At 34.0% G+C, this 13,543-nt stretch overlaps 1 protein-coding gene across 3 annotated transcripts in view; it reads right to left on the reverse strand.

Annotated features, from left to right (window-relative positions):
• LOC132704112 (tyrosine-protein kinase Src42A) overlaps positions 1-13,543 on the reverse strand; it is an 85,901-nt gene that overhangs the window by 31,889 nt on the left and 40,469 nt on the right. The window contains exon 1 of one of the 3 annotated variants that reach the window (XM_060673896.1): positions 9,219-9,436. The exons of the other annotated variants lie outside the window; for them this stretch is intronic. The gene's annotated coding sequence lies outside the window, so the exon portion shown is untranslated. Of the gene's footprint in view, positions 1-9,218; positions 9,437-13,543 lie in introns of those variants that run through there. 3 annotated transcript variants of the gene reach the window in all.

Here is a 13,543-nt window from a genome sequence, read left to right on the forward strand (position 1 = left end):
CAAATGAAACGATTGACTACAATTGCGCTTATCACACATGTTCTCTTTCAAAAAAGTAATCAAAAAAATAATGCTCATTGAAAAAGCGATAAACTTCTTCAGTCATCAATTGTTAAGCACACGCTTCGCTCGTACCAAATCGACGGTCATCTAATCAGCGTTTATCTAACTTCTTGTATAATAAACTTGGTACCTTATTTTGCTTATTTAAATTACGTGCGTGTTTAAAAGTTCCAATAAAAATATCAACGAACTAATAAAAATTGAGTCATGTGAACAGGAGCTTCGCCAAATAAAATGTTACGAATTAAAGGTTTGTTCTCACAACTGTAAGAGATAAGTTTCACATAAAAGTCATACAGAGATTTCTGATTAGTTTTCAACCAACCAACCAAACGTTGAATTTTCATTTTCATTTTCATCGGTCAGATGTGTTCTCGGATCTTTTTTAGTTGTATCCGGAGCACGGGAATTTGTTGTGGCGGTGGTGGAATGAGCGATTCTGGACTATCGCCTAGGAAGAATTTCGAAATGTCTTACTTTTCTGACTGAAGTATATACGGATACAAATTAAAAACTATTTCGAAGCTCTGCTGCAGTTTAATAGACCGGAACTTATCGTCCACTTTAGAGCCAGCCGTGTAGCACCGCGTTATGTTCGAACGGTTTTTAGATAGCAAATACAGCAAAAATGTGTTGTTCGGTCAGGCAGTTTGAAATTTGCCAGAAAAGGGAGGCAAAAATAGCAATATTTATAAAATGATGGAACGATCGCAAAACAATATTTCCTACAAGTTGAGCAATTTTCTACGAAACTGATACAAAAAAATATTTCCCGGTAAAAGGCAATTACCATTTTGAGGTTAATCAATGTTTAATTCCTAAAAATTTTATCCGCACGTGCCCCGGAGTTCGTTAACCTTCGATTAATTAATAAACTCGCTTTTCCGCGTGAAAGAATTAACAAACACTCGAATTCCCGCGATTGAAAATTATATTTTTACAAATTAAGGATGCCAGCTTTCTACGGTTTCTATAAAATGCACTTCCTCTTTTTAAGACCCAAGTATATTTGACAAATACCATTGCCACGTAACTCGACTTACCCTACTCTATTTTATTAAAAAAAAACACGGAAAATATAAAGAGAAAAAAAAGTTTATTAAGAATTTTGAAAGCACAATGGCGCAATTTCCTTTGCTGGTGTTATATTCCCACTTTAAATAGATTTTTTGCGCCCGTCGATTCTATAGCGATAATTCAAACCCCCATGTTTTATTGGCAATAAAATGATACGCGTGGTGCCGCCTACGACTGTCGAAAGTTTATGTAGGTGAAAAAGTAACAGCACTCTCACTCTCAACTATAAATGTTGAAGATTGTATTGTTATTGGATATTTAAAGTTTATTCAAACATTAAAATTTGTGTTAATAGGACAAAAATTTTAAAAGTTTGCAAAATAAATTATGTAATATTATTTATTAACAAAAAATTAACACTTAATTACAAGTTGGTATCATATCATAGGAAAATCTAAAAAACCGTTTATTTTTAAATACAGCCGACCACTATTCGCTCTCTCATGAGACAGAAAGGTGTTTTCAAAAAGGCAGCAGGATTGGAAGACTAAAATTCATTCTCTGCACGGGACAATTTTACCGGATAAATTTCATAATATCAAAATTTTTAGTTATTTTAAGGATAAATAGTATATTATGCAACTGGTGTGGTAAACGGTATTTTCTACTCCCGTTTGTAAAATGCCTAATTACAGACCGATCTAGAGTGCTTGAAGCGTCACGCCGTCAGTTTCGTTTCCCACGGATCCAAACCCCTTCGGACATTTCCGGGATTTTACCGCACGCACTTGGGAGCAATCGGATGCTTTCGGAGATATTTTGACGTTTGTCTATTCTGACGATCATGTCAGTGAATGTATTCGTGTTAATTTGCGAAAATGTACCCAAAAACTAACTGTCGTAGAAAAAGTATAGTATGAGTTTATTAAACACTCGTTCCACTAGTGTCAAATAAACTAGTAAGTCAAATGCCGTTTACCGCACTTGATGTACAATATACTATTTGAGTCACGAGTTTAATTGGCACAAGCGGAGCAAGTTTGTAATAAACGAGTGACTTAAAAAGTTTACCGAACGTGTTGCATATTGTACTTTTTCTACGAACGTTAGTTTGTGGGTACATTTTTGCAAAACAGCACGAACGTAATCACTGGCATGACCGTCAGACTTGACAAACTTCAAAATTCAAGCCGTCCGGTAAAATCTCCGAAAACATCCGATTGCTACCAAACACGTGATAAAGTAACCCTTCTCGCGCGCTAGATCGGTCGGTATATAATTAGGTATTTTACAGAAGGGAGTATAAAATAGTATATTATGCAACAAGTGCGGTAAATAGCATTTAACTCACGAGTTTATTTGACACGAGCGGAGCGAGTGTTTAATAAACGAGTAAGTTAAAAAGTTTACCGAACATGTTGCATACTATAGTTATTCTACTACCCTTAGTTTTTGCGTTTATTTTCGCAAAACAACACGAATACATGACCTTCAGAGTTGACAAACGACAAAATTCAAAGCGTGGGTAATATCTCCGAAAAGATCCGATTGCTCCCAGACCCGTGCTGTAAAACCCCGGAAATGTGCGAAGTGGCTCGAATCCGTGGGAAACGAAACTGACGTGGTAAAGTGACGCTTCCCGCACACTAGATCGGTGTGTAATTATGCATTTTACAGACGGGAGTAGAAAAAAATTATTTCCTAGGTGGCAATTCTCTTAAATTTAGTCGAACGGTCGGGCAGTGGTATCTCGATTATACCTCCTCTGCCACAAGTTTAAAATATAATTGACAAAACTTACGCCGGGCGTTGGAATTTATAACACCTAGATTTTCAGTCGTAATACTAAGCAGAAGAAAACCAGAAGTGCTTTAAGTGCAACTTGTTGCAAATTTAACATAGCGATTCAGGTATGCCGGAGATCACTTATTTCTTCGACTCCGCCATCTGCATTTTCAGTTAGTTGATGGTTCGTAAATAAATTATTACACTATTTTCGGCACTTTAATTCCATTCTTTGCATAAAGAATTCTTTTTTTTATGAAAAAACTCATTTTTATAAGACAAACATTTTCTTGATTTAGTTAGAAAGACGTCCGATCGCTTATGCCTAAGCATGTAAATTATTTTTTCTAATCCCGTCTGTAAAATACCTAATTACCCACCGATCTAGCGTGCGGGAAGCGTCACTTTACCACGTCAGTTTCGTTTCCCATGAATCCGAGTCACTTCCGACATTTCCTGGATTTTACCGCACGGATTTGAGAGCAATCGGATGTTTTCGGAGATATTTCCCACGCTTTGAATTTTGACGTTTGTCAATTCAGTGAATGTATTCGTGTTGTTTTGCGAAAATGTACCCAAAAACTAGCGGTCGTCGAAAAAGTATAGTATGCAACACGTTCGGTAAATTTTTTAACTCACTCGTTTATTAAACACTCGCTCCGCTCGTGTCAAATAAACTCGTGACTCAAATGCCGTTTATAGCGAGTACGGTTTGACTCGAGTCAGACTCGATTCCTGCTTTGTACTCGCCTACTCGAATACCACTTTATTTTGATTCGAGTACGCCCGACTCGATTCAGGTACTCGAATCAGAAAGAATCGATTCGTACTCGCAGACTTGATTCTATTCATGCGAGTCCAACTGAGTAGAGAGCTTAGTATTCGAGTTTGGTCAACTCGTTGGTACTCGTAAATAGTTTACTTAAGCAATGAACTAAGTATTTCAGAGTGACTTTATTTAATTGTTTATTAATACTAACTGTGATTTGACTGTAATTTAATTTACTATAGAATGGCGCCAAAAAAAACCTCAGGTGTGTAGAAGTGTTTTGAGAAATTGGACGGAAATAAAATACAGTGCAAAAACTGTGACTCTGTGTTTAAAGATTTCAAAAACACAACTAATTTGTTAAAGCACCTAAAAAAATCTCATCCTATTATTTACTCGACTGAGATTGACAATTCATCAATTATCTCCTTGAGAATGGTGTGTGTTGATTTTCAGCCGCTTCAAGTCGTTGAGAATACAGGTTTTCAAGAGTATACCCGTGCGCTTAACCCTAATTATGAGCTACCTTCGCGAAAGATTCTTTGGGAAAAATTAATTCCGGAGCAATATTCTTTGGCAAGAAAGGCTATGCAAGAGATGCTTAAAGTAACAGATTATATTGCTTTGACAACAGACTTGTGGACCTCCGATAGCAGCAAAAGCTACATGACCCTGACAATTCATTTCATTTATGATGGCAAGTCTAAAACTTTAACGTTATCCACCAGGGAAGTTAAGGATGCCCATACGTCAGAAAATTTATCCCGAGAAATGAACGATATATTGGAAATCGAATGGAATATTTTGGACAAAATCATTTGCATCACAACTGACAATGCGGCTAATATAAAAAAAGCTGTTATTGATATTCTGCAAAAACGTCACCACTGTTGTGTAGCTCATACGCTGAACTTGGTGGTTCAGGATACCATCAAAAACAATGAACTATTAATTCAATTGATTGAAAAGTGCCGAGCAATAGTAGCCTATTTCAAAAGAAGCAATAATGCTGCATAATAATTAAAACAGGTTCAAGAACAAATGCAGCTGGAACCCTTAAAACTAAAGCAAGATGTCCTGACAAGATGGAATTCAGTGTATTATATGCTCGAACGTCTGGATAAGGTCAAGATACCTCTTTCTGCTGCAATTTCTTCATTACCTGGCTGTCCGGATAACCTTAACGCTGACGAATGGATCGAGGTGCACGAGTGCCTTTGTGTTTTAAAACCTGTGGAACAAATGACGGGTATTATATCTGGCGAGCAATATCCAACGTTATCCTGCATCATACCTCTTATTCGAGGAGTACAAACGGCACTAAGAAGTTGCAGTTCCAATTCCGAAGTCGCCAGCAGGTTAAACATAAAATTACTGGATGTTTTCGATTGAAGATTTGGCGGTCATGAGATCAATAAAATTGTTGCTGAAGCAACATTCATAGATCCAAGATTATAAAATCTGCTCAAAAATTTGTTATTGACGAGTTGATGATGTTGGAAACATAGGAATATCAAGCTCAATTCCAGGTACCTAATAGATCTCTAGTGTCATCTACCTCACGTCTCGAAACACGTAAAACTTCATCTTCAGATTTCGAGCAGATAACTTCAGAGGGGACTGGCGAGAATTTATGGGAGCATCTCGATAAAAAGGTATTGGAATTTTCGAGCATGGAAAACCCCACAACATCAGCAATCATCAAGGTGAAACGTAGAGCTACCGTATTTGGATAGAAAAGCTAATCCACTTACATTTTGGGAACTTCGCAAAATCACCAACAGCGGCCTTTATAAAATTGATTTAAAGTATTTATGCATACCAGCCACTTCGGTTCCTTCGGAACGAGTTTTCTCTAAGACTGGACTTTTATGCAACCAACGCCGCAATAGACTGGAACCCAAGAAGGTTGATCAAATACTGTTTCTGAACAGTTATTTCAAATAACTTTTATTTTCTTATATCTATTTTTTTCATATTCATTTAGTTTTGTACTGTATTCTGGGTTCGGTTTAGGTAGTTTAGGTGGATACCTTACCAAACTTTGTATTCTAAGCTATCGAGTTTGTATGCCTACTTAATCTAAAGTTAAATAAAAAATTGATTATAATGCTTACTCTATCTAGTATTAAAAGAATTGTTCAAAGCTGTCTCAAATTAATAGAATATTATCTAGACTCTAAGTTGAGAAATTTGTTAATTATTTTCTATGTTTTTCTAATTATCTCCTTAGAATTCCTATGCTCCTTGTTTTTATTTAATGTTTATAATTATCTTTCATTAAAAATATTGATTTACCCATTATTATTGTGTCAATGCTTAACACTCTGGACTAGAATTTCCAGACTCGAGTTACTAGACTCTAGTCCGCCCGAACTCGAGTCATATTCGAATACTAAACATAAAATTCGAGCACTGGACTCGAATCAGGGAATCGAGTCATGATTCGAGTACCATATAAACTGACTCGAGTCGACTCGATTCACCGAAACAGCAACTCGGCACAATTCTAGCCGTTTACCGCACTTGTTGCATAATATACCATAGGTAATAGAATCAGTTGAAACTGAAAGTAAAATTTTGAAATAAAAATAAAAATACAGATATAAATATTTCCCATGCAGTTTAAATACTGTTGAGTATTCTAACAATTAGATTGGCCAAACTTTTTAAAGAATTAAATTGACCAAAAAACTTACATACCGACCTACGTCAACAAAGCACAGAAAAAGAAATGGCAATTTCAAGAAGCGGAATGTTGGTTGCAATATATATACGCATTCGGAAAAGCTACGACATTTTAGTCGAATAGCTTTCTTAAAAACGGTAGTTTCTTTATTTTGCGGAATAATTGTAGTCGCTGCTTGGACCACATCGCTGTGGCTTTCTCTCAAATACTGTCGGAAAGGCCAACCTTTCCTGCACACATATATCCGGAACGCCTTCTAAAATTTCGAATCGATTTTGAGATGATGGGCAAGTCGGGTCGTTTACCCGCCCTGTACTCGATGAAAATTAATTTCGGTTTACAGCTAGCCATTGTCAATTCGCGATACACTTAATTTAAATCGATTGGCGAGGCAACAATTTCATTCAAATAAATGTATTTCGATATAACCGTACTACGTGATCGCATTTAATAATGTCAAAAAACCGGCCAGTGAAAACGACACGGTTCGCGATAAAAAAAAAATTGAACTACATACTTCGAAAACCGCGGACGATAAAATTCACGATGACTTTTTATTTAAAGAGGCGGGTTCTTTCGTGGATAAACCTTTTCGCTTCAATCCCTTCATTGAGCTTCTTTGTTAAAAACATGTGTCTTTCATCTATATATACATGGCTCCCGAACGATCTTTCAGACATTGCAACGTTGCAATATACTGTCGCTTTTAAATGTAATGCCGCGTATAAATAATTAAATTTTGTTAAGGGCTTACCTATTTTGAATCGTTTTGCAGTTAAACGTAAAACACTACAGCAATGCAATTTGTGATAGTTTGTAGTGTGTAGTTGACAACTCAATTAGATGGTATTTTATTTATTTTACTAGTTTATATTATTTTGATATGCGGAATGCATATTCAAAAAGATTTTAGCAATAACATGCAGTAAATTCTATGTGTTCTATACAAATTTGTCCGGATAAATGCAAAGAAGTTCAGAAGAAATAGCGACAAGCTTTTTAAGAGGATCCAAAAGTTTTAAAAAGCATTATTTGAACTGACGAGAGCAAATTTTCAAAAAAAGAAATGTTCAACTGGACAAACCCACAATTGTTATGTTACAGAAGCTCTTATTTTGCTTAATATATTAATAAATCGTTGTTTGAATATGAATTCTTCACATCAAAATAACATAAAACTTCTTAAGAAATTTATCAAAGATGTTATGCTTTCTTAAGAAATTGTTTGAAAAACTCTATTAATTCGATCGTCATAATATATAGCGAGGGCTTTACTAGAACTTATTTAATTTTATCTCCAAAATAGCACAAGAGAGCTACAATGTATTTTACATACAAAATTTTAGAATTTTTTATAAAATCTAGAATTTAATAATATGTAGGACATTCTATCTTAAAGAATAAAGGTGGTGTGTGATTCTAATAGATGTGTCAATGGTGCAATGCCTCAATATTTAAGAAATAGAGATCACAATCTCCTGTCGTCGCAACTCAATTTTTAAAGGCCCCTCTTTATCAATTTCTTATATACTTCTAATATGCCATGAGTGTTTCTAGAACTTGGACAGTAAACGAGAGAACGTTTTTCTTTTCGGAAATATGATCGGAGCCATCGATTAGTAATTTAAATTACACTGATTTAAAAGTTCAAAATTGTATTCCTTGTTATTTAAAATATATTTAACAAAAGGAGAGTATTAGTCGTTGCGCTGTTTGTTTATCAAAAAATTACATCAAAATAAAACACATAAGATTGAATGAATGAAGATGATTGACCATGGAGATCGGACAAGAACATAAAGTGATGTTCATTATTCAGCGAGATGTATCCTGATTCATATTGTAAAGATAGAAAGAGAATTTCGGAAAAATGAGCATTTAAGAAAAACAAGGAATTATCCTCGCGTTTAGTGAAGACGTCCAGAATTATTGGTTCAAGTAAATTCTTAAGTCTGCACTAGGCAGCAGTTAGCCACTCCTCAATGTTAAAAGAATTCTAAACGCGCAAAAATTTCAAGTACAAAATGACAATCCTCCAGTAACTAACTGAAGCTAAGCCGTCTAGAAGACTTCACTGTTAGAGAGGAAATGTTTAATCTACTACTACTAACATAAAACCGATCTAGTTGCTTGATGAATCACGTCTATGTTAAATGGTTAAGTTGAACTAATTTTGTTCTAATTAGAACTAAAAAATCAAAAAATCTAAAAATACAAGCTAAAAAAACCTTTCCTTTTCTTGAAATTATCTTCCGGCAATGATATAATAGCAAAGGTCATGCGACCAGTGTTTTCTTATTCTTCCATATCATAACACCTCTTCCTTTAGGGGAAGTTTTACTTATCACTCTGCTTACATTTATAATTTATTACCACTAGATATTAAATCAGTTCATAATATTGATGCATCCAAGAGCAAGCGCATAAGATTATTTAAAGAATATGTATGTCATCCCCGTCATCCCACCTTTTTGTCGCTTCTCATGTTTAGAAATATTGGTGTCCTCTTTTTTTCTAAACTCTCATATTTATCTAGTTTTGTTCATAATAGACTAAACACCTATGTATTATAGATGTATTTTTCAGGTTAGTTCAAAGACTGAGCCTCGCCTTATTATATTTATGTATGTGAAAAAAATTGTAATATTTAAAAAAAACTAAAATATTATCAGTTCTGATCAATATAAAATCATGTATACTTCACAAGATTAGGTTAACTAAAATTGTCCAAATAAAATGCGCGTTCGTATGTAAAACAACCGACAAAATAAATCCATTAAGTGTTACAAATAGAAAGATGCAACAGAAACAGGCCAGCCGCACGAACCAAATTTTAAAACCAAACAAAGCTCGTCCCAGAAATATACAATCGGCAGATGCATATCCATGTCGTACCTGAACAAACTCCGAATATTATTTGTATTCGCGAATCCGTAACGCGTTACACATTAACAACACTGAACTGAACATCTATCTGGGACTACACTATTAAATATGTATGCCTTGTGGAGATAAAGAAGACTCTATTGTTACGTAAAATCGATATCCAAATCGGAAAATTATCGCGGTAAGAGACTTGGGTTCGCGTATTCGCTTGTACACATCGCCGTGGTTCTCTGAATGTACACTAAACCGCGTATCGCCGGTTCGACAGCGATATCGAGTTCTGTTGTCCACCTGAAGCAGACCACATTATGGTGGGGTTGTTTGAACCCTGCTTCGATTTCTTTTGTTTATAAAAGTCGAGGATGACTTCCAAGAGACGAAATTTATCATCATTATTTTGGTTAGGACGCTTCTATATGTTTTAAAAGTCGAAAATAACTTACTTCTAAATGACAGAACGTACCATTACCATTTTGGTGGGATCTTTTATTTATTTCACTAATACAAGGGGAGTACGACTATCAAAAATTATCTTAATTGTTTGGTTTAATAAGCTTCGATGGGCAAAACGTCAGAAATCCCTCCATATTTAAGGACCGGAAGACAACTGCCTTATATTGGGTACAAAACTTTAATGGTTCCTCTCCAGGTAACGCAGTCAATATCGATTTTATGGGATACGTTTTATTTAAAGGAAGAGGGGTAGTAATAGACATTGTTTTATATTATTTCTTTTTTTTTACATGTTTGACTTTTTGAGGATAAATCATTTGCTAAAGAGTACTTTGTTCATTCGTTCATACTTCGTTTAACTAAGTGGCTGTGGTATATTTCGACTACTTTTGACAGTAACAATCTTGTGTATGTAAAATACATTTCTTAATGCATTTCTTAAAATGGTACATTTTTGTGCTGCAGTAATTTAAACGTATATCCGGTCAAAGAAACTTTATTTTTTGGCTAAGTATAAATCAAATATAGAACAACGCAATAACTTAAAAAGGGAGCAAGGATCACTAGATTTGGCTTTTATTATGAAGTCCAGATTTCGCCCGTGAATATAGGCTCATCAGGACACTAAAAAGTGTTATTAAGTTATTAATTTCGTCACAGAATAAGGGGGGCACTTAAAATAATACAAGAAAAACTGAGACATAGGTTAATATGGGTTAAAATGTTACTTCTGTCCAAAACTGAATAGCAGCTCATAAAAATGACATTGGACATACTCTACAAGCCTTAGCTCCCGTGCCAACGATAATGGAAATAAAGTCGTTTATAATGGCCCAACCACATTGGATGGAGAACAAAACTCTTTTATAAGGAGGTTTTTGGAGATGTGTTTCATTAACCAATGACTTCCATCTATACTTATACTTATTTGCTAAACCAAAATAATACAAAAAGTTATAAATACCACGAAAATTTTATTGCCAAAACTTTGAAGTGTCGTTCTCTCTTTTTTCCGTATTTTTGGTGCCTCTTTTAACACTCGGATTGTTTAACAAATTTTCTTGGCATTGGAAAAAAGTCTTCTTTTACGCTTCTTCTCTGGTACTGTATGACCCGATGACAAATTAACTTTTTGAATTACTGGGTCTATATTACTATTCTTGATTTTCCTATCCAATCCGCTTGTTTGATCTTTTTTTTTGTGTATTTAATTTTTACTATCTTGCCCAGTCCCAGTCGGTCTTTTTAAATTATTAGGTTTGAACATTAACTTATGATGCAGTTTTTATTGCATTAGTTTAAAATCAATTTTGAATGTACTTCATTTTTTTAGAGTATACTTTGCAACCTTATCGTGAGTATAATTTACCTATTTCTGTGATTCCAAAAATAAAATACTTCTTAGTGTCCTGATGAAGCCTACAATTATGGTCGAAAGCTTGACTTCATAATAAAAGCCAAATCTTTATTTACTATTTTTCCATTTTTAAAAGGTGCCAAGTTATCCAAAGAGGGGCCAGTTCTCGGCCTCTGAACGCTGGCAGGAGTCCTGACTTAACACTGATCATCTCAGTGCTTAGAAGAGCATGAAACTCCTAATTTATTTCCTAATCAATTGATCAAAGAATCATAAATCAAAAATTTATAAAACCTTTACATGAATTAATGAAAGAGGCAGTGTACTATCTCCACAGTACCAGACTTTCAAGGGGGCGATCGAAAGTGTTGACAAAGTGGCGCACCGCAATTTGAAATAGAAATTCGAACGGTGTCATTTAAATCCAAAATCATGCAGAGTTTACTCGATAAATCAAAAACCTACAGCCAATACAACAAAAGTTTATTCTACACACTAAATAGCGTAAAAAGTATTCTATCAAATGACTGCTTCCCAATAAGTTTAAAAATTCCCAACAACATAAACTTTCACATGCCTAAAACCCTAATGAATTTAAACTTAATGATTACAAAAACCCGTGAAAATTTAAATTCTTACTCATCGTAGTAAATAAAATTATTAACAAGAATTTGAAAAAAGGTGATTTTAGTTTAAGAAAAAGTTAAACTCTTAATCTAAATTCTTATTAATTAGCTATAAAATAAAAAAAATTAAGTATCGATAATCTTATATAATAACTTGAGAACAATAATTTAATCACAGGCACTTGTAAAACGACATCTTCATTTTATGAAAAATATTTCTTGGAAACTAAGAATGCCCTGAAAATTTCGTCTAATGCATTAGGGAAAATCGAAAAATCAATTAACCGAGAAACACTGCAATAACAACTAAACTGAGAGACGTGCCCTGTTCGTCTTCTTTTTTGGGACCTGTTACTTTTTCGTATTTCTCTCCCTTTCATTGAACTTTTTTATTTTTAGTTCAAGAATAAGCTACCAAAATTATGACCCTAATAACTACTATTTATTATTAAGTTTAATAAATATTTATATAACTAGCACGGTAGTGTCACATCTCATCTCTAATCAACATTTATAACCAACATACCTACTCTTGTAATAACTTTAATATTGCCTACTGTAATCGGCACAAATTTGACTTCGCAAGACGAAACATTTTGGATTAGGTCTTTTTTTGTAGATTTCTATAACACACAGTTGTTACTAATTATTTCATGAAAGTCCAAACTTCAACCAATTGACCGTTCCCAAGTCCACAATTAATTTATTAATTATTGTGCTGAATACGATATATCATTACCTTTATGGAATAATTTATCAAAAAAAAAACAATGATTGATTTAATATGAACAATTTTGAAGCACAGACGTCAGTGTTATAAAAGGGATTTTATTATTCACCACCTACTGCGTTCGCGTATTCAAATAGTAACTGTTAATTGAACTTCATAAAAATGTCTCTCAAATTGTTGCAATATAAATAAGACAAAAGTTTATATCATACGTATTACATTTTAATTCAAATTAAACCGCGAACTTAAAACGAGTAAACACAAATGGTACAGATAACTGGCTGGAAAGCGTAAATTTTAATTTACGAAGTTCAACCAAAGAGGTGCATTTTTTTGTAAGTTGTTTCCAAATACGGATCGTCTTTCATCACATAGTTATAAAGCGTTCTATCCTATATTGTTTTAAAGAATTTAAATAATCTCAACGCTATTGTATTCGCCTGTATTCTATTAATCCACTTGTAGTAAATCTGTTGTTGAAAAACCATGCGTTTATTATATTGTTTTTGTTTTCGTTGCATCCTTGGCCTAATGGCAGTGATGGTGTGGACATATATGGATGTATGGAGAAAATATGATTAGCTGCTTGATTTTAAAATTTTGCTTTTTTACACTATGTTTGATGGCGTTACAAATTATGGACACCAAAATTTTGGGATTATAAACTACTCGATTAGGCTTTTATCGTCTGAAAACGGTTGGAGCTATGGCGATGAACACAGCAATTTAAAATTATATTGTAGCCACCATGCAAAAACAACATGTCCAGAGTTTTGGTTGGTTTTTTTTAGTTTTAAATTTTACAGTTCCGTCATTAAATTATGAGACAAAATGACTGTTATTTCAAAATCATACGTTATGTCTATAGGAGATATTCATCGAGATCGCGATCTATGACGTTACAAGAAAAATATCTGCAAATGGAGCTTTTCAATCTTAAAAATCGAATGTGACTATCCCGATGGTTTGGTTACGATAATTTTTAAATCTTTCTTTGATTTTGATTTTTGGATAAAAAATCTTACCGCTTCACTAAATATAACAAAAACAAAAAATATATCAATATTTAACAACCCTATTAAACATTACCTAAAACTTACCCTTCCATTTAGAGAATAAGGTACAAGATAAGAAATCTTCCCTGGAATACTTACCTGAAACAAAAGAG

Source organism: Cylas formicarius, unplaced genomic scaffold, assembly GCF_029955315.1.
Source record: "Cylas formicarius isolate icCylForm1 unplaced genomic scaffold, icCylForm1.1 PGA_scaffold_10__41_contigs__length_53128322, whole genome shotgun sequence".
NCBI classification, from domain to species: Eukaryota; Metazoa; Arthropoda; class Insecta; order Coleoptera; family Brentidae; genus Cylas; species Cylas formicarius.